Source organism: Manis javanica, chromosome 5 (assembly GCF_040802235.1).
Source record: "Manis javanica isolate MJ-LG chromosome 5, MJ_LKY, whole genome shotgun sequence".
NCBI lineage: Eukaryota > Metazoa > Chordata > Mammalia > Pholidota > Manidae > Manis > Manis javanica.
In genome coordinates, this window is record NC_133160.1 from 70,642,716 (window position 1) to 70,667,239 (window position 24,524).

Here is a 24,524-nt window from a genome sequence, read left to right on the forward strand (position 1 = left end):
CAGTCCAAATATAGCTGTTTGTGGTTGAACAGTCCTGGACCCTTGCCATCCACTTTGCCTGACTTTGTCAGAATTGGAGGAAGAAAGAACTACAAATCAAATTCCTCAATTTTAAGTGTCATTTCCTAAATGTCACAAAACTATGCTGAAATCTTTGAGGTTATTGTAAATTATTATTTATTTTATTATGTATCTATTTAAATAACATGTCTTTTCAGTACTTTATCTGCAGTATTTCCTATATCCTGATATATTAAAAACCATTGCGATTGAGACTTTACTTTTTGTTAAGCATTATGTTAAGTGTTTCATCAGCATCATCTTGTTTAATTCTCAATATAGCCTTATAAGGAAGGGCCACTGCTATCTCCATTTTACAGATAAGGAATTTGATATTTGGAGAGGTGAACCAATTTGTCCCAAGTCACCGGGAAGGCTGGGACAGAACCTGAATTCTAACCTAGATTTAGTAACTCAAAATTCAAGGTCCATAACTATCATTTAATGATCAAATGTGGAATTTAGAAATAAGGTCAGCATTTATTAACCCAATATTATATTGCTCTTCACATTGTATTAATTTTGTGATATAATGAGAATTTACAAATTATATTGGTTCTCAGTGCTTTGGGGAAATATACAAACCTAAACAACCTAGAGAAAAGGGGAAGGAACCTTTTGCCATTCAGCTTCTTTAATAAGGATTGCCAATTAAACAATAAGAATCTAATTTTTTTAATCCATGAGAATTGGGCTCTGACCGACCTAAAGTTAAGACTATTTTTTGATACATAACTAGCTATATAAGGTAACATTAACTCTTAGGATTCAATGAAAAGGTACATGAACAGAGCTTAGCCATATACCTTGAATATGGTGTTGCTCACTAAAAGGGACATGTGATTTTCATTTCCTTCATCTCTTTATTTCTCAAGCAATGCACAAACCCTTCAAAAACTAAAACTAAAATAAATCAAAGATGAAACCTTTTCCTGAAATAAGATCTTACTATTATGACAGTGCTGTTTTCCGCCTTTCCTTCAAGACTGAATGAAATAGTATTTTTAATAGAAAAATTAATTACTCATTTAGCAAGGAAGGGAATGTAATTCAATTAAATTTCACAATGTCTAATTTTTGAAAGATACAAATTTTATATCTGTATAAATAAATATACTGCTGAAAAATAATTTTACTGATTTTTAGACAACTCTAGCTAAGTTAAGCTTTCAAGCCCCCTTCAAGCCCTAGCCTCCTCCTGTATTGTACTTTCCTTGCTTAGACAGAAGATATTCTTGCTGTGAGCTATGGAAAGTAACCAAGTAAGGAAAAAGGATAAATCCTTCAGAAATAAAAAGGAAGGAGAGAAACTGGTTAGAGTCATTCTTTAACACTCGGCGTTGGACAAAAAAGGGAGTTGCCAGGAGTGTTTTCATATATTTCTGTTGTGTTTGGGAAAGTCTTTAATTCTTAATATTTAGAGTGATTTTCTTTCACAACACAACACGGTCAAATTTTATTCTCTGACCTTGTTCCATATAAATACTAATAGTTAAAGTAAAGGTGGTTTTATTTTTACTGAATCATTTGTCCATTAATTCATTTTTCAATGAGCACTGTTCTAGTTGCTGATGTTATAGCAGTAAAGCCTTCATGGAGTATTGTATTAGTTAAGGAAAAGAGATAACAGATAAATAGTTTTAAAACAAAGTGCATTTAACTCCCATATATGATAAAACTCTCAGTAATCTAGGAATAAAAGAGAGCTTCCTTAAGCTAATATAAAGTGTATACCAAATGGTATATGAAAGGATTCCCTTTGCGAACAGGTACCAATCTACTGAAAGATTTCCCTCAATGTCAGGAACAAGACATGAGTGTCACCATGACCACTTTAATAATGTCCTGGAGATTCAAGGTAGTGCAATAGGCAAGGAAAAGACACAAAATTCTTAAGACTTAGCAAGGAAGAAATAAAAATCTTACTATTCAAAAATTACATGATCGAACAGGTAGAAAAATCCAAAACAATCTACAAACTATTGAATTAATAACAATATAGCAAGGTTACTGGATACAAAACCAGAACACCAAACCAATTGTATTTTTACATACTATCAACAAAGAAATGGAAAATGAAATAAAAAACAAGATGCCCTTTACTGTTGCATCAAAACACCCCACCAAATGTTGAAGGACAGTGACTGTGAACTTGGTGACAAGTAGTGATTTTACAGCATCTTACTATGTTGATGGACAGTGACTGTGAACAGGGATGTGGGGGGGACTTGGTGAAGGGGGGAGCCTAGTAAACATAATGTCCTTCATGTAATTGTAGATTAATGATACCAAAATAAAAAAAATACACCCCACCAAAGAATAAATCTAAAAACAATAGTTTTATCAAGTGTGATTAAAGAGGACCTAAATATGTTCAAGGCTTGGAAGACTCAATATTTAGGATGACAATCCTCCCCATTAATTAACAGATTTAATGTAATCTCAATAAAAATTTGAGCAAGTTTCTCTGTAGATATTGGTAAGATGAATCTAATATTTATATGAAATGACAAAGGGCCAAGAATTGCCAATACAATCTTGAAGAACAACAAACTTGGACCTCTTACACTAAGAAATATTAACATTAATTATAAAATTATAGTAAATAAGATAGTATGACAGAGACAAATCAATCCAGTGAACAGTGGAGTCTGGAAACAGAGCACACACACATATGTGGTCATCTAATTTATGACAATGATGACACTGTGGTGCAGTGGGAAAAGGATGGTCATCTCAACACTTGATACTAATTATATTCCTTTATGGAAAAAAGAAGGTATCTTGACCCCACTTCTTACAATACACAAAAATCAATTCCAAATTGATCTCAGATTTATACATTTTAAGAATATAGGAACATATTTTCATGAACTTGTGGTATGCAAAGATATCTTTTAAAAATCACAGAAATTTGACATTAAGGGAAAAAAAGATACCTGGGCTACATTAAAACTAAATATTTTTGTTAATCAAAAAACATCATTAGGGGTATGAAAGGAGAACCCCACAGATAAAGGGCATTAAGAATATATAAAGAATTTCTACAAATCAATAAGTAAAGCAGACAACCCAAAAGAAAAATTGAAAAGTTTTTCACAAAAGAGGATATACAAATGGCCAATCTATATATGAAAGAAGCTCAATTTCACTGCTCATCAGAGAAATGTACATTAAAACCATAATATATCTCTATATGCTCACCAGACAGGCTAATATTAAAGACAAGCAATATCAAATATCAGTGAGAATGCAGTGTAACAGGAACACTCATATGCTGTTGGGAATGAAAATTGGTATAACCACTTTGAAAACTGGCTTTTTCTACTAAATATGATCATAAGTGTGCCACATAATTACCAATTCTATTTCTGGTTGATAACCAACAGAAAGAATAGTGTATTTTCTGAAAGACAGATATAAAAATGTTCTAAACATTAATATTCAAAAAAAGGCAAAGACTGGAAACAACCCAACCACCTGCATTGGAAAGGACTGGAATAAAGATATTTTGGTATATTTAAGTAATAGAATACTATAAAACAATGAAATTGATAAGAATTATAATTATACCCAATAATACCTGAGAAACCAAAATAATATTGAACAAAACAAGCTGGCTATAGAAAAGTCCATACTATATGATTCCTTTTACATACATCTCAAAACCAAGCAAATTAATTATGATATTAGAAGTGAAGATAGTGGTTTTCTTTGAAGAAAGCTCGTGACTAAGGAAGTACAAGGTTGGGGGCGAGATTCTGGTAGCATTCTCTCTCTTTATCTGCATGCTGGTCACAATGCTGTGTATGCTTTGTCAAAATTCATCGAGCATTATACTTATTACTAATGCATTTTCATATATGTGAATTATAGTTTAGTAGAAAAGGAAGGCTATTAGATAATAATATGGTGAATAAACTTTAAAACCATTAACATTTTGTAAGGTTAAAAAATAATATGTTAAATGGAATTGAATAATATGAAGAAAAAGTAGGGGAGAGACACAGGGAATGTAGGAAGGTGTGAAGAGGAGGGGTCACAATTTTAAACAGAGCAGTTGAAGAGGCCTTAATGAATACAGTTCATCTCCTTTTGCTTACCTGTATGGTAAAATTTCCCTGAAAATCCCAGGTTGAATGTAAAATTTGTGATTTGTGCACGCAAAAGATTCTGAGTATCGAGTAGTGCCTGAAATACATAATTTAAAAAAATGTATCAGGTAGAGAAGGTGTTGAGAAGTTTTAGAAAATATCTCCCTTTTACATTCAAATGACAAAACTACTCCTTTATACACGAGAGAATTAAATGGAAAGTAGGTTCTTTACCACTTTACAGCTAGAGAGATGCTTTCAAGATTATATGAACACATACATATATTTATTCTTTAGCTTGCAATAAATCAGCAAAACGTGTCAGTTAGAAAAAGAGTTAAATGAGAAGTTTATTTTGCAGGTATCAAAGGAACTAGCATCCACATCAAATATGTCTCTTTTTACCCCTCAGAACATAGATCACCACTTGAGTGATCAAAAGAAGTCCTCCAAAGAAGGACACTCTCTTTAAGTGAACCTACGGAAGAACATATATTGAAAGAAACATTGTTAATTTTCTGGTATGTCTTTGGTATTCAAAAGGTAAGAATTTTCAATTTTTAAGTCTTAGATTCCCAAAAGATAGTGATTATTCTTCAAAAGGGTAAATCTCTAATTTGGCCTTTTGTTAAAAACCAGACAAACAAAACCTCTACTTCTGACACAAAGCTATTTTGAATAGTTTTAATTGTTATACCTATAAAGTATTTACCATGCTGTGATTATTTAACAGACCTCTTTTCCTTCACATTCTTATTTGAATTTCTATTCTTATAACCCTTCTCTCCTCCCACTCCCACGACACAGACCATTGTAGTTGAGGACCAACCTCAACTAGGCAGAAAGTAATACTAAATGGTAGATTTGCAAAGGACCTTAGTTCACACTTCTTTGACACATGAGGAAACTGAGGAGAAATGACGTGCTCATTTTCACAGAAACATCAGTGGTAGATCCTAGATGAAGACTATAGATCCAAATTAGGTGCTCTTTTTACTCAATCACACCAAAATTCATTCTACTCTTTCCCACAGTATGGCTGGACCCACAACAAAATCTTCATCCCTTAAGAGTATACATGACACCTGCAGGCCCCGTCCCATCCTGTTCATGGTCTCCAAATCTTTCTCGGGGGATAAACAGATAATTTTACTCAGAGACTATCCATGATTGTATGTATGCCTCATCTGCGGAGCAAGTGATCCTCCCTGTTGTGTAAAAGCAGAGGAAGAGAACTTCTGAATCTCAAATTTCAATTCATCTGACAAACAGTAAGTTTTTGAAAATTAGGCATCTAAGTCTTTCCGTCACTGCTCTGTTTACATGTACAACTTCCTTTGCGCAACAGAACCATGTGGCATATGGGTCCTGAGGGCTCTCAAAGATGGAAGACAGGCTTGTTTGTGGATTTCCACACCTAACTGTAGAAGCAAAAGGGTTAACTAATGGCATGTCATTGAGGACAGTTAGATTCTGTCCCCACATGGGCTTGGGCAGAGGAAGGAGAATTTGTTCAGTCCGGCAGCTATAAAGAGATGAGTGGGATACAGGCTCCTGGTGTGTGGAAGTGTGGGGAGGGGTGCCGCTGACATGGAAGGTGTGAACCCTTCTCTTTCTGTCCTTATGAAAGGAACATAGGTAGGGAACTGGAAGTATTGTTTGACATGTCAGCTCTGGGACTTGCAGTGTAGTCACTACAAGTGACTTGGAAGATGGTCTCAGCTGGAACTCTGAATCTGCCCCTATTCAGCACTGGGCATGTTATTAAGCTTTCCAAGCTTCAGACTGTTTGTAAAGTAAGGGAACTAATTACCTCAAAGCGCTGTTGTGAGGAAGAGATAACTCATTTATGCTCTTGGTATAGAAACTGTCATAAAGCATGTTTCCAACAATTACCAGGTATTGTATACTCCTTTATTTTTGCTGCTGATACTATTGCTACTACTACTGTTATTGCTATTGTGAGTGATGTCAGACAACTCACAGAACCTCTCTCAGCTTTTCCCTTCATTTGTTAAATTGGAGACAATTATCTAACTCATAGAATTTTTATAAGGATTATAAAAGAGATAATATGTAGGAGTGCTTGATAAACTTTCAAAAAATGGCATAAAACATTAGGTGCTATTTTAATCATCAGCAACATATACAATTATATATACATACATGTATTATTGCTGATAATCATATACATATTTATATCTATATAATTTATTCCTTAAGGTTTTTGCTTTCTCATTTTATCTATCTTCACTCTCCTCCAACACTTCCATCTCCTTTTATTTTTAATTGAAATATAGTTGATATATAAACTTATATTAGTTGCAAGTATACAACACAGTGGTTCAACAGTTACACACATTATTAAATCCTCACCCAAACTAGTGGTGATATCTGTCAACATAGAAAGATGTTACAGAATCATTCGCTATATTCTTCATGCTGTGCTACCATCCCTGTGACCAACTTATACTATAATTAAGAATTTTTGTGTCCTTCATCTCCTTCCCCCTCTCTACCTAGCAACCCCAAACCCTCCCTCATGGTAATCACTAGTCAAATCTCAGTGTCTATGAGACTACCACTCTTTCATTCATTTTGTTTTATTTGTAGATTCCACATAAGTGAAATCATATATTTGTCTTTCTCCACCTGGCTTATTTCACTTAACATAATACCCTCAAGGTCCATCCATGTTGTTGCAAATGGCAAGATTTCTTTTTTTTTTAAATAACTGAATAATATTCCCTTGTGTATAGGATGGATAACCCTATCCTTGGATGGTACCCCTTTAACGGAATGGATATCTTCTTTGTCCATTCATCTATTGACAGATATTTTGGTTTATCCATATCTTGGTTAGTGTAAATAAATAATGTGACAAGAAACACAGGGGAGCATATATCTTTTTGATCAGATATTTTGTTTTCTTTGGGTAAATTCCTAGAAGTCAAATTCCTGGTTATGGTATTTCTATTTTTAGTTTTTTGAGGAACCACCATACTGCTTTACACAGTGGCTATACCAATTTACATTTCCACCAACAGTGTAGGAGGGTTCCCTTTTCTTCACATCCTTGCCAACACTTTTTATTTCTTGTTATTTCTAGGGGCCATTCTAACTGGTGTGAGGTGATGCCTCACTGAGGTTTTGATTTGCATTTCCCTGATGATTAGCAATGTGGAGTATCTTTTCATGTGTATTTCTTCTTTGGAAAAATGTCTGCTCAGGTTCTCTGCCAATTTTTTAAGTGGGTTATTTGTTTCTTGGTGTTGAAGCATATGAGTTCTTTATATACTTTGGATGATAATCCTTATCAAATAAATCATTTACGAGTACACTTTGCAATTCTGTAAGGTACCTTTTTGTTCTGCTGATGTTGTCCTTTGCTGTACAGAGGCTTTTTAGTTTGATGTAGTTCTACTTGTTCATTTTTTATATTTTTTTCCTTGCCCAGGGAGATGTGTCCAGGAAAAAACTGCTAATGCTTATGTTCACAGATCCCTGCCTATGTTTTCTTTTAAGGTCTTTATAGATTCCTGTCTTACATTCAGGTCTTTGATCCATTTTGAGTTTACTTTTCTGTAAGGGGTAAGACAGTAATCCAGTTCCATTCTCTTGCATGTAGCTGTCCAGTTTTTCCACCAGTTACTGAAGAGACTGTCTTTTCCCCATTGTATATTCATACATCCTTTATCACATATTAATTGAACATATATGAATGGTCATATATGCATAGGTTTGTATCTGGGCACTCTATTCTGTTCTATTGATCTATGGGTCTGTTCTTGTGCCAGTACCATACTGTTTTGGTTATCATAGCTTTGTAGTATAGCTTAAAGCCAGGGAGCCTAATTCCCCCAGCTTTGTTATTTCTTCTCAGGATTCTTTTGGCTGTTCAGAGTCTTTTGTGGTTCCATATGTATTTTAAAACTATTTGTTCTAGTTCCTAAAGAATGCTGTTGATAAGGGTTGCATTGAATCTGTAGATGGCTTTAGGCAGGATGGCCATTTTGACAATATTAATTCTTCATATCCATGAACATGGGTTCCATTTGATGTCTTCTTTAATTTCTCTCATGAGTGTCTTAAAGTTTTCAGGGTAAAGGTCTTTCCCCTCCTTGATTAGGTTTATTCTTATATATTTTATTCTTTTTGATGCAGTTGTAAATTTGATGGAATTGTTTGTCTGATTTCCCCTTTTGTTAGTTCATTGTAAACATATAGTAATGCAACAAGATCTGTGTATTAAATTTTGTATCTTGCAACTTTGCAGAAACCAGTTATTAGTTCTAGTTTTTTGGTAAAGTATTTAGGGTTTTCTACATATAATATCATGTCATCTGCAAATAGTGACAGTTTAACTTCTTCCTTACCATTTGGGTGCCTTTTATCTTTTCATCTTGTCTAAGTGATGTGCTTAGGACCCCCAGTACTATTTGAAATAAAAGTAGTGAGAGGAGAGGGGAGGAGCCAAGATGGTGGTGTGAGCAGGCCAGTGGAAATCTCCTTCCAAAATCATATATATTTTTGAAAATACAAGAAATACAACTAGTCCTAAAAGAAAGACCAGAAGATACAGTAAAACAGCCAGGCTACATCCACATCTGCAAGAACTCAGCACCTCACAAAGGGGATAAGATACAAGCCACAGCCTGGCAGGACCCAAGCGCGCCCCCAACACCAGCTCCCTGGTGGGAGGAGAGTAAGGTACCTTTTTGTTCTGCTGATGTTGTCCTTTGCTGTACAGAGACTTTTTAGTTTGATGTAGTTCCACTTGTTCATTTTTTATATGGAGCAGGGAGGGAGTAGAAGCCCAGGACTGCTAAATACCCAGCCTGAGTCATCCACATCAGAAGTGCAGACACATATTGCATGGTGTGCAGGACATTAGGGAAATGGAACAGTAAAACCTGCGAGCAGGGCCCTGTAGCCGGCACCCCTGGGGAAAAAAAAAGTGAGTACTTTTTGAAAGTCCTAAAGGATGGGGGTCTCACAGTTAGATTGAATCATCCCAGCACACTCAGCCCAGCAGCTGAGAATCCAGGGAAAATTCAGATGTTCCAGCCCCCTGGGAGGCAGGGCAGCTCTGAGGCTCCTCACAGCAATAAACAGCCTCCCATCCATTCCTCCTCTGGCACAGCCCCGCCATAGCAGGGAAGCAGCCTGAGAGGGGCCACACCCACAGTAACAGCACAGAGCCACCTCTGCAGATGACTGGGTGAGAATCAGAGGCCCCATCGGAGTGCAGGTGTCCAGCACAAGCTACAAGTGGTCGCTGTTCTCACAGGAGAGGAAGGTGAACAACAAGCAAGTAGGGACTTTGTTCTCCCAGCTGTCACATGTGCCAACTGCCCCATGACTACCTCTATTGCCATGAAAAGGCAGAAGAATTTGATATAGTCCAAAATACTCCTGACAACCCCTGAGAAGGAATCTGGGAAGATAGATTTAACCAATATTCCAGAATAAGAATTCAAAATAAAGGTTATAACCATGCTAATGGAGCTGCAGAGAAATATGCAAGAGCTAATGGATGAAGTTGGGAGGGAGAATACAGAAATAAAATAATCTCTGGAAGGACTTAACAGCAGACTGGATGAGGTGCAAGAGGCCGTTAATGGAATAGACATCAGAGAACAGGAACGCAGAGTAGCTGATGCAGAGAGAGATAAAAGGATCTCCAGGAATGAAAGAACATTAAGAGAACTGTGCGACCAATCCAAAAGGAACAATATCCGCATTATAGGGGTACCAGAAGAAAGAGAGAGAGAAAAAGGGATAGAAAGTGTCTGAACAAATAATTGCTGAAAACTTCCCCAAACTGGGGGAGGAAACAGTCTCTCAGACCACAGAAGCACACAGAACTCTGAACAGAAGGAATGCAAGGAGGACAACACCAAGACACATAATAATTAAAATGGCAAAGATCAAAGACAAGGAAAGAGTTTTAAAGGCAGCTAGAGAGAAAAAGGTCACCTATAAAGGAAAACCCATCAGGCTATCATCAGACTTCTCGACAGAAACCTGACAGGCCAGAAGAGAATGGCATGATATACTTAATGCAATGAAACAGAAGGGCCTTGAACCAAGGATACTGTATCCAGCACAATTAACATGTAAATATGATGGAGGGATTAAACAGCTCCTAGACAAGCAAAAATTGAGGGAATTTGCCTCCCAGAAACTACCTCTACAGGGTATTTTAAAGGGACTGTTTTAGACGGGAGCACTCCTAAAGCTAAACAGATGTCACCAGAGAAAATAAAATCACAGCAAAGAAACCAGATGAACCAAATACTAAATAAAGGCATAAAAATAAAAAGCAGTTAAAGGAAACATGAAAGAGCACAGAATAAAACAACCAACATATAAAGAATGGAGGAGGAGGAATAATAAGGGAGAGAAGAAAAGAATCTCCAGACAGTGTATATAACAGCTCAATAAGCAAGCTAAGATAGGCAGTAAGATACTAAAGAGGCTACCCTTGAACCTTTGGTAACCACGAATCTAAAGCCTGCAATGGCAATCAGTACATATCTTTCAATAGTCCCCCAAAATGTAAATGGGCTTAGTGTAACAATAAAAAGACACAGAGTAATAGAATGGATTAAAAAGCAAGACCCATCTATATGCTGCTTACAAGAAACTCACCTCAAACCCAAAGACATGCACAGACTAAAACTCAAGGGATGGAAAAACATATTTCAAGCAAACAACAGTGAAAAGAAAGCAGGGGTTGCAGTACTAATATCAGACAAAATAGACTTCAAAACAAAGAAAGTAACAAGAGATAAAAAAGGACATTACATAATGATAAAGGGCTCAGTCCAACAAGAGGATATAACCATTCTAAATATATATGCACCCAACAGAGGAGCACCAGCATATGTGAAACAAATACTAACAGAACTAAAGGGGGAAATAGACTGCAATGCATTCATTTTAGGAGACTTCAACACACCACTCACCCCAAAGGATAGATCCCCCAGGCAGAAAAAAAGTAAGGACACAGAGGCACTGAAAAACACACTAGAACAGATAGACCTAATAGACATCTATAGAACTCTACATCCAAAAGCAACAGAATATACATTCTTCTCAAGTGCACATGGAACATTCTCCAGAATAGACCACATACTAGCTCACAAAAAGAGCCTCTGTAAATTCCAAAACATTGAAATTCTACCAACCAACTTTTCAGACCACAAAGGTATAAAACTAGAAATAAATTCTACAAAGAAAACAAAAAGGCACACAAACACATGGAAGCTTAACAACATGCTCCTAAATAATCAATGGATCAATGAACAAATTAAAAGAGAGATCAAGGAATATATAGAAACAAATGACAACAACAACACAAAGCCCCAACTTCTGTGGGACGCAGTGAAAGCAGACTTAAGAGGAAAGTATACAGCGATCCAGGCACACTTGAAGAAGGAAGAACAATCCCAAATGAATAATCTAACATCACAATTATCAAAACTGGAAAAAGAAGAAGAAATGAGGTCTAAGGGCAGCAGAAGGAGGGACATAATAAAGATCAGAGAAGAAATAAACAAAATTGAGAAGAATAAAACAACAGCAAAAATCAATGAAACCAAGAGCTGGTTCTTTGAGAAAATAAACAATATAGATAAACTTCTAGCCAAACTTATTAAGACAAAAAAAGAATCAACACAAATCAACAGCATCAGAAATCAGAATGGAAAAACCACTACAGACTCCACAGAAATACAAACTAAAGCCTACTATGAAAACCTATATGCCAACAAGCTGGAAAACCTAGAAGAAATGGACAACTTCCTAGAAAAATACAACCTTCCAAGACTGACCAAGGAAGAAACACAAAAGTTAAACAAACCAATTATGAGCAAAGAAATTGAAACGGTAATCAAAAAACTACCCATGAACAAAACCCCGGGGCTGGACGGATTTACCTCGGAATTTTATCAGACACACAGAGAAGACATAATACACATTCTCCTTAAAGTTATCCAAAAAATAGAAGAGGAGGGAATACTTCCAAACTCATTCTATGAAGCCAACATCACCCTAATACCAAAACCAGGCAAAGACCCCACCAAAAAAGAAAATTACAGACCAATATCCCAGATGAATGTAGATGCAAAAATACTCAATAAAGTATTAGCAAACGGAATTCAACAGCATATCAAAAGGATCATACACCATGACCAAGTGGGATTCATCCCAGGGATGCAAGGATGATACAACATTCTAAAATCCATCAACATTATTCACCACATCAACAAAAAGAAAGACAAAAACCACATGATCATCTCCATAGATGCTGAAAAAGCATTTGACAAAATTCAACATCCATTCATGATAAAAACTCTCATCAAAATGGGAATAGAGGACAAGTGCCTCAACATAGTAAAGCCCATATATGATAAAACCACAGGCAACATTATACTGAACAGCAAGAAGCTGAAAGCATTTCCTCTGAGATTGGGAACCAGACAGGGATGCCCACTCTCCCCACTGTTATTTAACATAGTACTGGTGGTCCTCGCCACGGCAATCAGACAAAACAAAGAAAAACGAGGAATCCAGATTGGTAAAGAAGAAGTTAAACTGTCACTATTTGCAGATGACATGATATTTTACATAAAAAACCCTAAAGACTCCACTCCAAAACTACTAGAACTGATATCAGAATACAGCAAACTTGCAGGATACAAAATTAATGCACAGAAATCTGTGGCTTTCCTATACACTAACAATGAACCAATAAAAAGAGAAATCAGGAAAACAACTCCATTCACAATCGCATCAAAAAGAATAAAATACCTAGGAATAAACCTAAACAAAGAAGTGAAAGACCTATATCCTGAAAACTACAAGTCACTCTTAAGAGAAATTAAAGGGGACTCTAACAAATTGAAACTCATCCCATGCTCGTGGCTAGGAAGAATTAATATCATCAAAATGGCCATCCTGTCCAAAGCAATATACAGATTTGATGCAATCCTTATCAAATTGCCAGCAACATTCTTCAATGAACTGGAACAAATAGTTCAAAAATTCATATGGAAACACCAAAAACCCGGAAGAGCCAAAGCAATCCTGAGAAAGAGGAATAAAGTAGGGGGGATCTCACTCCCCAACTGCAAGCTCTACTACAAAGCCATAGTAATCAAGACAATTTGGTACTAGCACAAGAACAGAGCCACAGACTGGTGGAACAGATTAGAGACTCCAGACATTAACCCAAACATATATGGTCAGTTAATATTTGATAAAGGAGCCATGAACATACAATGGCAAAATGACAGTCTCTTCAACAGATGGTGCTGGCTAAACTGGACAGCTACATGTAGGAGAATGAAACTGGTCCATTGTCTAACACCATACACAAAAGTAAATTCAAAATGGATCAAAGACCTGAATGTAAGTCATGAAACCATAAAACTCTTAGAAAAAAACAAAGGCATAAACCTCTTAGACATAAACATGACTGAGCTCTTCTTGAACATATCTCCCTGGGCAAGGAAAACAACAGCAAAAATGAACAAGGGGGACTATATTAAGCTGAAAAGCTTCTGTATAGCAAAAGACACCATCAATAGAAAAAAAGGAATCCTACCGTATTGGAGAATATATTCATAAATGACAAATCCGATAATGGCTTGTCGTCCAAAGTATATAAAGAGCTCACCCACCTCAACAAACATAAAACAAATAATCCAATTAAAAAATGGGCAGAGGAACTGAACAGTTCTCCAAAAAAGAAATACAGATGTCCAACAGACACATGAAAAGATGCTCCACATTGCTAATTATCAGAGAAATGCAAATTAAAACTACAATGAGGTATCACCTCACACCAGTAAGGATGGCTGTCATCCAAAAGACAAACAACAACAAATGTTGGTGAGGCTGGTGGGAATGTAAATTAGTTCAACCATTGTAGAAAGCAGTATGGAGGTTCATCAAAATGCTCAAAACAGACCTACCATTTGACCTGGGAATTCCACTCCTAGGAATTTACCCTTCAAACGCAGCAATGAAGTTTGAGAAAAACAGATGCACCCCTATGTTTATCGCAGCACTATTTACAATAGCCAAAAATTGGAAGCAACCTAAATGTCCATCAGTAGATGAATGGATAAAGAAGATGTGGTACATATACACAATGGAATACTACTTAACCATAAGAAGAGGGCAAATCCTACCATTTGCAGCAACATGGATTGACCTAGAGGGTATTATGCTTAGTGAAATAAGGCAAGCGGAGAAAGAGAAATACCAAATGATTTCACTCATCTGTGGAGTATAGGAACAAAGTTAAAGCTGAAGGAACAAAACAGCAGTGGAATTACAGAACCCAAAAATGGACTAACAGGTACCAAAGGGAAAGGGACTGGGGAGGTTGTGTGTGTAGGGAGGGATAAGAGGGGGGAAGAAGAAAGGGGGTATTAGGATTAGCATGCATGGGGGGGAGGGAGAAAGGGGAGGGCTGTAGAACACATAGAAGACAAGTAGTGATTCTACAACATTTTGCTATGCTGATGGACAGTGACTGTAAAGTGGTTTATAGGGGGTACTTGGCATAGGGGAGAACCTAGTAAACATAATATTCTTCATGTAAGTGTAGATTAAAGATAAAAAAGAAAGAAAGAAAACGGGGATTACTCCTTGATAGGATAAAACTAACTGTAAATGAATGATTAATGCGTGCTTTAAATAGCCTTAATTTTGATCATTTAAGGGGTGTCAGATGATCAGCTATGGAGGTACACTTTTCTGATAATATTCCTTTCTCTTAAAAAAAAAAGCACTTCCTGTGTGGTGACCTCCATTGGGTTATACACAGTGGTATAAAGGGCATATCAAAGTGTGGGCAAAGGGTCTCTTTGTGTTTATACAGAGGATCAAAGCCTAATTTGCCTACCCAGAAAATGAACTAAGATACGATATGAAGAACTTCCAACATCAGCACTCTCTGGAAGAGTCATACCAGAAGATGATCATCAAAAAACCTCAACAAAGATCCAGGCGATGCTGCAGTTGTAGCTGCATCCATTCCACCGGTTCCTGGACTTGCCATTGGAATGAAGAAGGAGATATCTAAGCTGGTCTGTGCTTTCAGTAAAACAACAAATTTGACTGGATCTATACTGTTGGAACTCAACCAAGAATTAGGAGAAGTGCAAGTTGTAAGGCTCCAAAATCTTACAACTACAGACCATCTACTGTTAAAAGAACATATGGGATGTGAACAGTTCCCAGGAATGGGTTGTTTTAATTTGTCTGATTTCTCTCAGACTGTTCAAGTACAGTTGGACAATATCCATCATATCATAAATAAATTTTCACAAATGCCTAGGGTGCCTAACTGGTTTTCTTGGTTTCACTGGAGATGGCTGGTAATTATAGATCTGCTTTGGTTATGTAACTGTATTCCTATTATGTTAATGTGTGTGTGCAATTTAATTAGTAGTTTAAAACCTATACATGCTTAAGTTACTCTACAAGAAGATATGTCAAAGAAATAATCAATCCTCCCATGTTTTCTTCCGTCTGCTACCTCTATAGCTTTTCTTCTTCCTTCCTAATTACAACCCTTAAATAGAATTCGTGCCTCATATCAAATTTACCGAGTATCATAATTCCACCAAGTGGTAAAGATACCTCAAGACAAATGCTGGGCACAGACGCCACAGGGCATAAGTCTGCAAAGAAGTAAAAAGCTAACCTTTTCATACAATATGACTTCTCTCTCACTTACCAACTTTACATTTCCCTGTATGGCCCTGGAATATGATTGGTTAGCCAGAGATGGGTAAGATTCCTCAAGGGAGGAACAACCTAAGACAGGCACAGTCGCAGGGGGGCCATCAGGTGAGAAATTGGGGATCAACAGTGGTGAGGCTTAGAACCTCAACCCCCCACCCCCTGTTTTGAGAGAAATCTTCTGCATCTGTGGATGTTTTAATGTCCTTGTCTAGCTTGGATTAATACCTAGTCTACAGGCACACAGCTGATCATCTACATTTGCTCTCTTACAACACTAAACTATGTTTTCTACCTTTATCTTGCATCTACCTACCACTTCAGCATTTTATTAAAATAAAAATAATAATAATAATAAAGGGAGAAATGTGGTATCCACATATAAATCAAGTATAAAAATCAAACAAATATTCATATTTGACCTGATTGTTTATAGTTCATAATGCATGATCAAAACTGAAAGTTTCTGTGATGGCTGCCCTTGCACTGTTCACTATCTAAGAACTTATTCACTATGTAAGAACTTGTTCACCATGTAAGAACTTGTTCATTATGCTTCAGAAGATTGGAGACTGTTGAGAATTAGGCTTGGGGTTGATTAATGATTGTGCACTGAGTCCCCTATACAGAATTTTATTGTTGTTAACAACCATATGATCAATAAATATGAGAGATGCCCTCTCAAAAAAAAAAAAGCTCTGGAATGTACTAAAAGATGCTCTTTTGGCAAGACACAAACATGTCAACCCACTTTTAGCTTTGTTCCTCAAGAACAAAAATCAAAAAAATTTTTTATCAAGTCTGTCTTTTCACAGTCACTGTGTTGTGTTTTTAATGGATTTACTTTGGTTGTTACTAAAAAAGCTCTCAGATAAACAGTCATTATCCCCTTTTGCAAATGGGAAAAAAGTCTCAGAGACATTAAGCATTTAACATCAATGCTGGATTGTGATCAGAAATCTGCTAACAACCAGGCTATCCCCTTGTCTTCTTTGTTTTTACCTGGCAGAGAATAAAATTCGTATACATTTGTAAGAAGATAGAGCTGTCTTTTTGTTCCCTGAAAAATAAGAAAACTTTAAAAAGAAGACAGTATAACTGGAGTCCACAGGTTCTGGCCTCTGTTAAAATTTTAGGACATCTATAGAAATTTGTTTTAAACTTCCTTTTATCTCAAAGAGTCAATGTAGAGATACAGAAAGATTGCCTTAAAAATACTGCTAGTTACTTAGATGGTAGTTACCCTTCTTTCTTTAAATTGTGATACCCATGTACAACTCCAGACCTACTTTTACATGCAGCAGTTAAAGAAATTCTCAGAAATTGAATACCTAACCAACATACAAAATCTGTCATCATTTTTAGAGGTTATGAAAATTAGTTCCTTTTCCAGATACCCCAAATGCCACATACATATATGTCTATGAGAGCATCCACCTGCCTGTATTGCAACCTCTTCTTTTTTCTTTATGGGTACAATCCCTGGCTTTTCTATTTACTACATGTGTGTAATTAACCTCTCTGAGGTTTTCTTAACTGTAGTATTGGAATTATACTGCCTACTGCATCGGTTTTGGCCAGGTTTTATTTATGTTTTATTGAGGGATAACTGACATACAATATTATATTAGTTTCAAGTGTACAATGTGGTGATTTGACATTTGTATGCATAACTCTAGTTACCATCTGTCACCAAAGTTGATACAATGTTATTGGCTATGTTTCCCATACTGTGTGTATATCCCGATGGCTTATTTATTTTATAACTGGAAGTTTTTACAGGGCAAATGTAAATATGAAGATATACATGCTGTAAGAATTTTTACATTGCATGTATAGGTAAAGCTCTCTCTTTGCCACAGATGCACGCACACGCACATACACACATAGCTGGATATTTTCTACTTACATATAGAGAGAGTATTTTTTTTTTGTTTGAAATTCCTAAAAACAGATGTTTTTAAGTGAAAAACCGTGATCCAGATTAGCCTGGAGAGATAATTTAGAGTTGTACAATAAAGTCTTTTCTCAAAACTGTTCACCTACCAAGGTGCTTACCGGATTCATTTTTAAAAATAATAATAATTATTAATTTTTCATCTATTCCAGTCAGTACAGACTTAATGAAAAGGTGGCTTATTATGGGAAGACCTTTCTGGGGAAATTTCTCTAATTCACTTTTTTAATTGAAGTCCAGGGATGGATTAGAAAAGATTATGCTGCATCATATTCTATGTATCAGTGTTGTAAAGCATTGGACACTATTTTTAAAGCCCTAACAAGGTGGCAATGTAATACCAAGTCAAGAATTTATCACCTAGATAAGTGTTCGATACTTTCTTTTTTTTAAATTTTGGTATCTAATTGCTTGATAATATGTTTTAACACTTCAGAAAAGAAATTCGTCTTTATGGGGCCCACGGATATGTGGTGACTGCAGGAGTCCCTTTCAGGACGCTGAAGAGCGTGCTGCCTCTGCAAAATCAGGCCAGGCCTTTCTTGTTTACCACTGCGTCCACAATGACTGGGACAGACCAACGTTCCATAAGTATCTGTTGAATGAATTAACTTTATGACCAGCCGTCCAGATCTAAGTATCAGCCTGTCAAACACGCACCATCACCTGCTTTTCATTGCTCTTCTCTCCTGTGCTTCCCATGTTCTCCTTGTCTTTCTTTTTTTCTTCTGGCTGCTTCTCTTCCCCTTGAAGAAAAAAGTGTAAAGAAACAATGCTACCAAAGGGAACAGACACCACATCAGTTACTAGATCTGCTTTAAAAATGTGTTTTCTCAAACTGATGAGAAATGATTATTACTACTTTAAGACTCACAATTAAAGGGCCGTTTTTGGAAACTACTCACAGCTGTTCCTTACACGTAGCACACTTATTGCCATATGTCCTGCCATCTGGACCACGGACAGAGTCACTTTCTTGGGAGCAGATAAGTCGTCCATTTTTCATTTGGCCTCTGAACTCATCACACATATCCTGAAAAGTAGGCAAGGTTATATTGGAAACGGCTGTTTTCACATAGTTGCTTTATTTGGCTTAAACATCTAAGATTTTGACTCAAGTGAGGCAACCACTTAACCTTGCTATGGAGGCAGTTTAATGACCCACAAAGACATCCACATTCAAATTACTGGAAACTGTACATATGTTGCCTTATATGGAAAGGAGGAATTGAGGTTGAAGATGGAATTAAGATTGCTAATCAGCTGACTCTAAAAGTTAGAGATTGTTCTAAATCATCTGGGGAGACCAAAAATAATTACAATGGTTCTTATGAGTGAAAGAGGGAGGCAGGAAAATAAGTGTTAGAATGATACAGCATAAAAACGATTCCATCTCCCCAAGCTGATTTTAAAGACAGCCACAGCCAAGGATTACAGGCAGCATCTAGCAGTTAGAAAAGGCCAGAAGATCCTCCTCCACCAAAGAATACAGCCCTACTGACACCTTGGTCTTAACACAGCTCCATTTAGGACTTCTGAACTCCAGCAATGTATGGTAATAAATTTGTGCTATTTTAACCCCACTTTGGTAGTGATTTGTTATAGCAGCTGAACCTAATTTTCCCCATCTATGATATAAGGTTAAAAAAAAGAGGAGGAGGGGGAGATGGGGGAGGAGGGGAGGAGGAAGGAGAGGGGAGGGGGAGGGGAATGATGTGGAGGAGGCGGAGGAGGGGGAGGCAGAGGGAGAGGGTAAGGAGGAGGAGGAGGGGAGGGGGAAGAGGAGAAGGGGAAGAGCTAGGGGAGGGTATGAGAAGGGACAAGGGGAAAGAGAGGATGGGGAGGAGGTGGGGGAGGACAGCGAGGGGGAGGGGGAGGGAGAGGAAGGGGATGAGGATGGGGATGGGGAGGGGAGGAGGATGAGAAGGAGGGGGATGGGGAAGGGGGGAAAGGGAAGAGGACGAGGGGAAATAGGAGGAGAGGGGGAAGGGGAGGAGGGGGACAAAGATGGGGAGGGAAGTTGGAGGATGGGGAGGAAGGGGAAGAAGAAAAAGAAGGCAGAGGCAGAGCAGGAGGCAGAGGAGGAGCAAGCGGAGGACAAGGGGGAGAAGGAGGAGGTGACAGCAGAGGAGAAGGAGGCAGAGGAGGTGGAGGTGGAGGAGTAACGCAGGTGTAGTAGGAGAAGGAAGAGAAGGAGGAGAACAAGGAGGAGGAGAAGAAGCAGAAGCAGAAGGAGAAGCAGAAGCAGAAGAAGAAGAAGAAGAAGAAGAAGAAGAAGAAGAAGAAGAAGGTGGAGGCAGAAAAGGACACAGAGGAAGAAGAAGCAGAGAAGGAGGAGGCTGAGGTGGAGGAAGTGAAAGAGGAGGAGGAGAAGGAAGAGGAGATGGAAAAAAAGGAGGAGGAGAAGAAGAAAAAGGCACAGGTGGAGGAGGGGGAGGACAGGGAGGGGGAGTTGGAGGAGGAGGATGACAAGGAAGCAGAGACAGAGGAGGAGGAAGAGAAGAAGAAGAAGGCTGAGGTGGAGTAGGAGGGGGAGAAGGGGGAGGGAGAGGGGGGGGTGGGGAGGGGGGAGGAGGCGGAGGAGGGGGGGGGGGAGGAGGAGGCTGAGGGGGGGGAGGAGGAGAAGAAGGAAGAGGAGGAGAAGGAGAAGAGGAAGAAAGAAGAAGAAGGAGCAGGTTGAGGAGGAGGAGAAGGAGGCGGAGTTGGAGGAGGAAGAGAAGGAGGCGGAGGAGGAGGAGGAGGTAGATGCAGAGGAGTAGAAGGAGGCACAGGAGGAGGAGGAAGAGGAGGAGGAGGAGGAGGAGAAGGACAAGAAGAAGAAGAAGAAGGAGAAAATGGAGTGGGAGGAGGGGCAGGAGGAGGTGGTGAAGGAGAAGAAGGCAGAGGCAAAGGATGACGCAGAGGAGACAGAAGAGGAGGCAGGGGAGGAGGAGGCAGAGGAGGAGGAGAACAAGAAGAAGAAGGTGGAGGCAGGAGAGAAGGTGAAGGAGTAGGCGGAGTCAGAGGAAGAGGAAGACGAGGCAGAGGAGGAAGAGCAGGAAGCAGAAGAGGTGGAGGAGCAGGAGGAAGAGGAGAAGGAAAAAGAGGAGAAGAAGGCTGAGAGGGATGAGGAGGAGAGGAGGAAGTGGAGGAGCAGGAGGAGGTGAAGAAGAAGAAGGTGGAGGCAGAGGAGGAGGAGGAGGAGGCTGAGGAGGAGGAGGATAAGGAGAAGCAGGAGGAGAAAGAGAATATAAAGGAGGAGGAGGAGGAGGAGAAGAATGAGGAGGAGAAGGAAAAGGAGAAGAAGGAGAATAAGATGAGGAGGAAGAGGAGGGGGAGGAGGGGGAGAAAGAGGAAGAGAAGGAGAAGAAGGAGAAGAATGCACTTCCTATTTCAGAGAAGAGCACTTGTTAAGTTTTATAAGAATATACTAATACTGGGAAGACAGCTATTAAGCCATTTGTTTTCCTTTTGTTTTGCAAGGAAATGTACCCCTCTGAGCTTGTTTGATTTGGATATGTTTTCCTAAAGTAAATATTACAATTGACGGCTTCCTGTTTAATGTCCAGCTAGTCAAGTGACCCTAGAAATCTTCCAGTTGTGCTAAAGTGTCCTTTAGATGGATTCCAATGTAATTGCTTTTGTATTATTTGCTATGTAAATACCAACTACCTTCTATATTTAAACTTTTATAGCATTTTAGTCTTACACTTACTAAGAAACTTTCATAAATTACAAAAATAATAGTATTTTTTTAAAGTAGTCACACCATGTCCAATTAGGCTAATATTTAACAAATCATATTAATTTTTAGACAAATTAAATTATCCGGGCTTCCTTGTTTTGGGGAAGTTATTTATTACTCTTTTATTTTTTCTTATCTACAAAATTAAATTCCACCAAATCTATTAGGCTTCCTCCACCTGCCCCACATCCTCCACTTTTCCTGCAAGAGTGTAGCTCCTACCCCTCTACTTGGGTACCAGGCCCTGTTCCTCCTGAACCCCTATAGACTCTGCTGCTTCCTTTTCTCTTCTGTATCATCCTTTCTTCCTAAATTATTCTGACTAGCATAAATGCATCCTGTAATAGCTTCCCTCTTATTTTTTAAAAGTCCTCTCTTGACGCTGCATCCCACCCAAGCTCTGCCCATGTCTCTGTTCCCTTTTGTGGTAGAACTCCAGGCCTGTTCCTGTTTTCCTCACCTCCTCATCCTCTACCTGGGTCTTGTAATGGAACCCACTTGCTTTACTCTTCCACTGCACTCTTTCTTGAGCCCATTGCAGTTACTCTTTCTCCCATTCCTATTTCAGAGACGAGCACTTGTTAAGGTCACAAGTGACCTCTGCATTGCCATCTCCAGGATAAGATTATCAGTGCTCATCTAACTTGATTTATCAGGAGCATTTGGGGCAGGCGACCATCCCTTCTCCATTTTCTTCACTTGTTTTCCAAGACAAACTTGATCTCCCTTTACCCCATCTCACTGTCTGCTTGTCTCTCTTAGTTGCTGGATCTGTTTCCTCTTCCTGATTACCATTCAGCTGTCAGCCCCTTTTGATAGTCATATTTATTTCTTTGGCAAACTCATCTCTGAGCTGACAGCTTCCCGACCGACATGCCCAGTCGGTGTAGAACTTGGTTCCTCATAATGACATACAGCTAGAAAAGAAGACTAGGTGACATCCCTCTTTCTAGATTCCAGTTACCCCGCGTCCTACCTGCTTTCAAGGGGATCAAATATGATGTTCATTTGTCCGTTCATTTGACGAATACTTATTGAGCATATGTGCCAGGCTCTAGGCTATTTTATCCGTAATCTAGGCTTCTAATAGTTTTTGGCCTTTGCCCTCTTTCTTTCTTCTATCAGTTCTTCTTACTCAATCTTGCCCATTCCCATTACTTCAGGTATGTACTAATGACCCCTCAAACACGTGTCTCCAAACCAGACTTCCTCCCGGAAGCTGCAAACAAAATTCTAGACTAGATTTCAACATTTACAATATAAATGTAATTTTGTTGGAAATGCAAACAACACAAACCTTGATGCTCTTTCTGCCTGAGTCAGAGATGAGTCATCGTTAATTCCTCCACTTCCCTCAGCTCACAGTGCTTTTCTAAGTATCTCTGTAACTAGTCACTTTATCTCTCTTCCTACTAACAATGCTTCATCACTTACTTGCCTCAACCATTTTTCTCTAAGGATCTCCTGACCTCCAGTTTTGTATTCCTCCAATCCTTGCCCACTTGCTGCCAACATGGTCTACCTAATGGAAATGTATTTCACTTTCCCGAATAATATCTTTTATGGCTCTCCATCGAAATGAAACTCACATTTTTAATCCTCATAAGAATAAAACCTTTTGAACCTCATCAACTCTTCTGCAAAAACTTGTAAGTTCTGGCCTGACAGATTGGCCTGCAGATCTATGAAGCTGACGTGCTCTTTCATATCTCCGTCTGTGCATGTGTTTCAACACCCTTTGTGCCTGGAGAATCTGTACTCTTCTATCAAGACTCAGATCAATTTATACTACCTGTAAAGCTCCTTAAATCCTGTTGCCACTGGGAATTAGACCTTCTCTCCTCTCTGTTATAATGCTTTGTGTAGATCTCTTTATTTTTTTCATGTATTTCATGTAGTGTAACTGTTTGTATGTCTTCCTACTCCACTGTACAAGGAAATCCATGTAGGCAGAGACCCTGTATTATTGATCTTCTAATTTCAGTCTTATTTTTATTTCATTTTTTATGTAAAGAGCAGGGAACAGTTGATGTGCACTATCTTTTTAGCGAATATTTTTAAACTGTAGAAGTCTAGATTATAAGACAAAACCTTTTTTCCTGAAACATAATAGCTATTTTACTAGTACTAGTTACTCACTTATACAGGGTTATCAAAAAATTGAAATATAACCCACACAATGTAAAATTTACTCTTTTAAAGTGTAAGATTCAGTGGTTTTCAATATATTCATAAAGTTGTGAACCATCACCACTCTTCAATTCCAGAACACTTCTAATACCAGAAATTGTTTGTATCCCTAAAAGAAACTCTGACTCCATTAGCAGCACTTCCCATCACCACCCAGTCTCCAGACCAACTTATCTACTTTCTGCCTCAATAGGTTTGCCTATTCTGTACATTTAATATACATGGAATTATATAATACATGGCCTTTTATGTCTGGCTTATTTCACATAACATTTTCAAGGTTCATCCGAGTTGTAGTATCGTTTCATTCCATTTGATGACTGAATAATATTCTGCTATATGGATATACCAGCTTTCATTTATCCATTTTTCAATTGATGGATATTTGGGTTTTCCACTTTCTGGTTATTATGATTAATGCTCCTATGAACATTCATGCACAAGATTTTGTGTGGACACATGTCTTCAATCCTCTTAAGTATATGTTAAGAGTGGAATTACTGGGTCATCTGATAATTCTATGTTTAACTTTTTGAGGGACTGCCAAACTATCCTCCAAAGTGACTGTACTATTTTACATTCGCACGAGCTCCAGTTTGTTTACATCCTCGTCAAGACTTGTAATTGTTCACTTTTTTTATTATAGCCCTCTTAGTGGATGTGAAGTGGTATCTCATTGTGGTTATTCAGGGCTTAATATCACCTTCCCATAAAAGGGTTATAAAGAGTTCCCTGC

At 38.1% G+C, this 24,524-nt stretch overlaps 1 protein-coding gene across 1 annotated transcript in view; it reads right to left on the bottom strand.

The window, feature by feature from the left end:
• The window catches only part of LOC108384227 (bifunctional heparan sulfate N-deacetylase/N-sulfotransferase 3-like), a 131,325-nt gene extending 127,077 nt beyond the window's left edge, over nucleotides 1–4,248 (bottom strand). The window contains exon 1 of the mRNA XM_073237090.1: nucleotides 4,164–4,248. The gene's annotated coding sequence lies outside the window, so the exon portion shown is untranslated. The remainder of the gene's footprint in view (nucleotides 1–4,163) is intronic.
• Nucleotides 4,249–24,524: the final 20,276 nt, after the last annotated feature.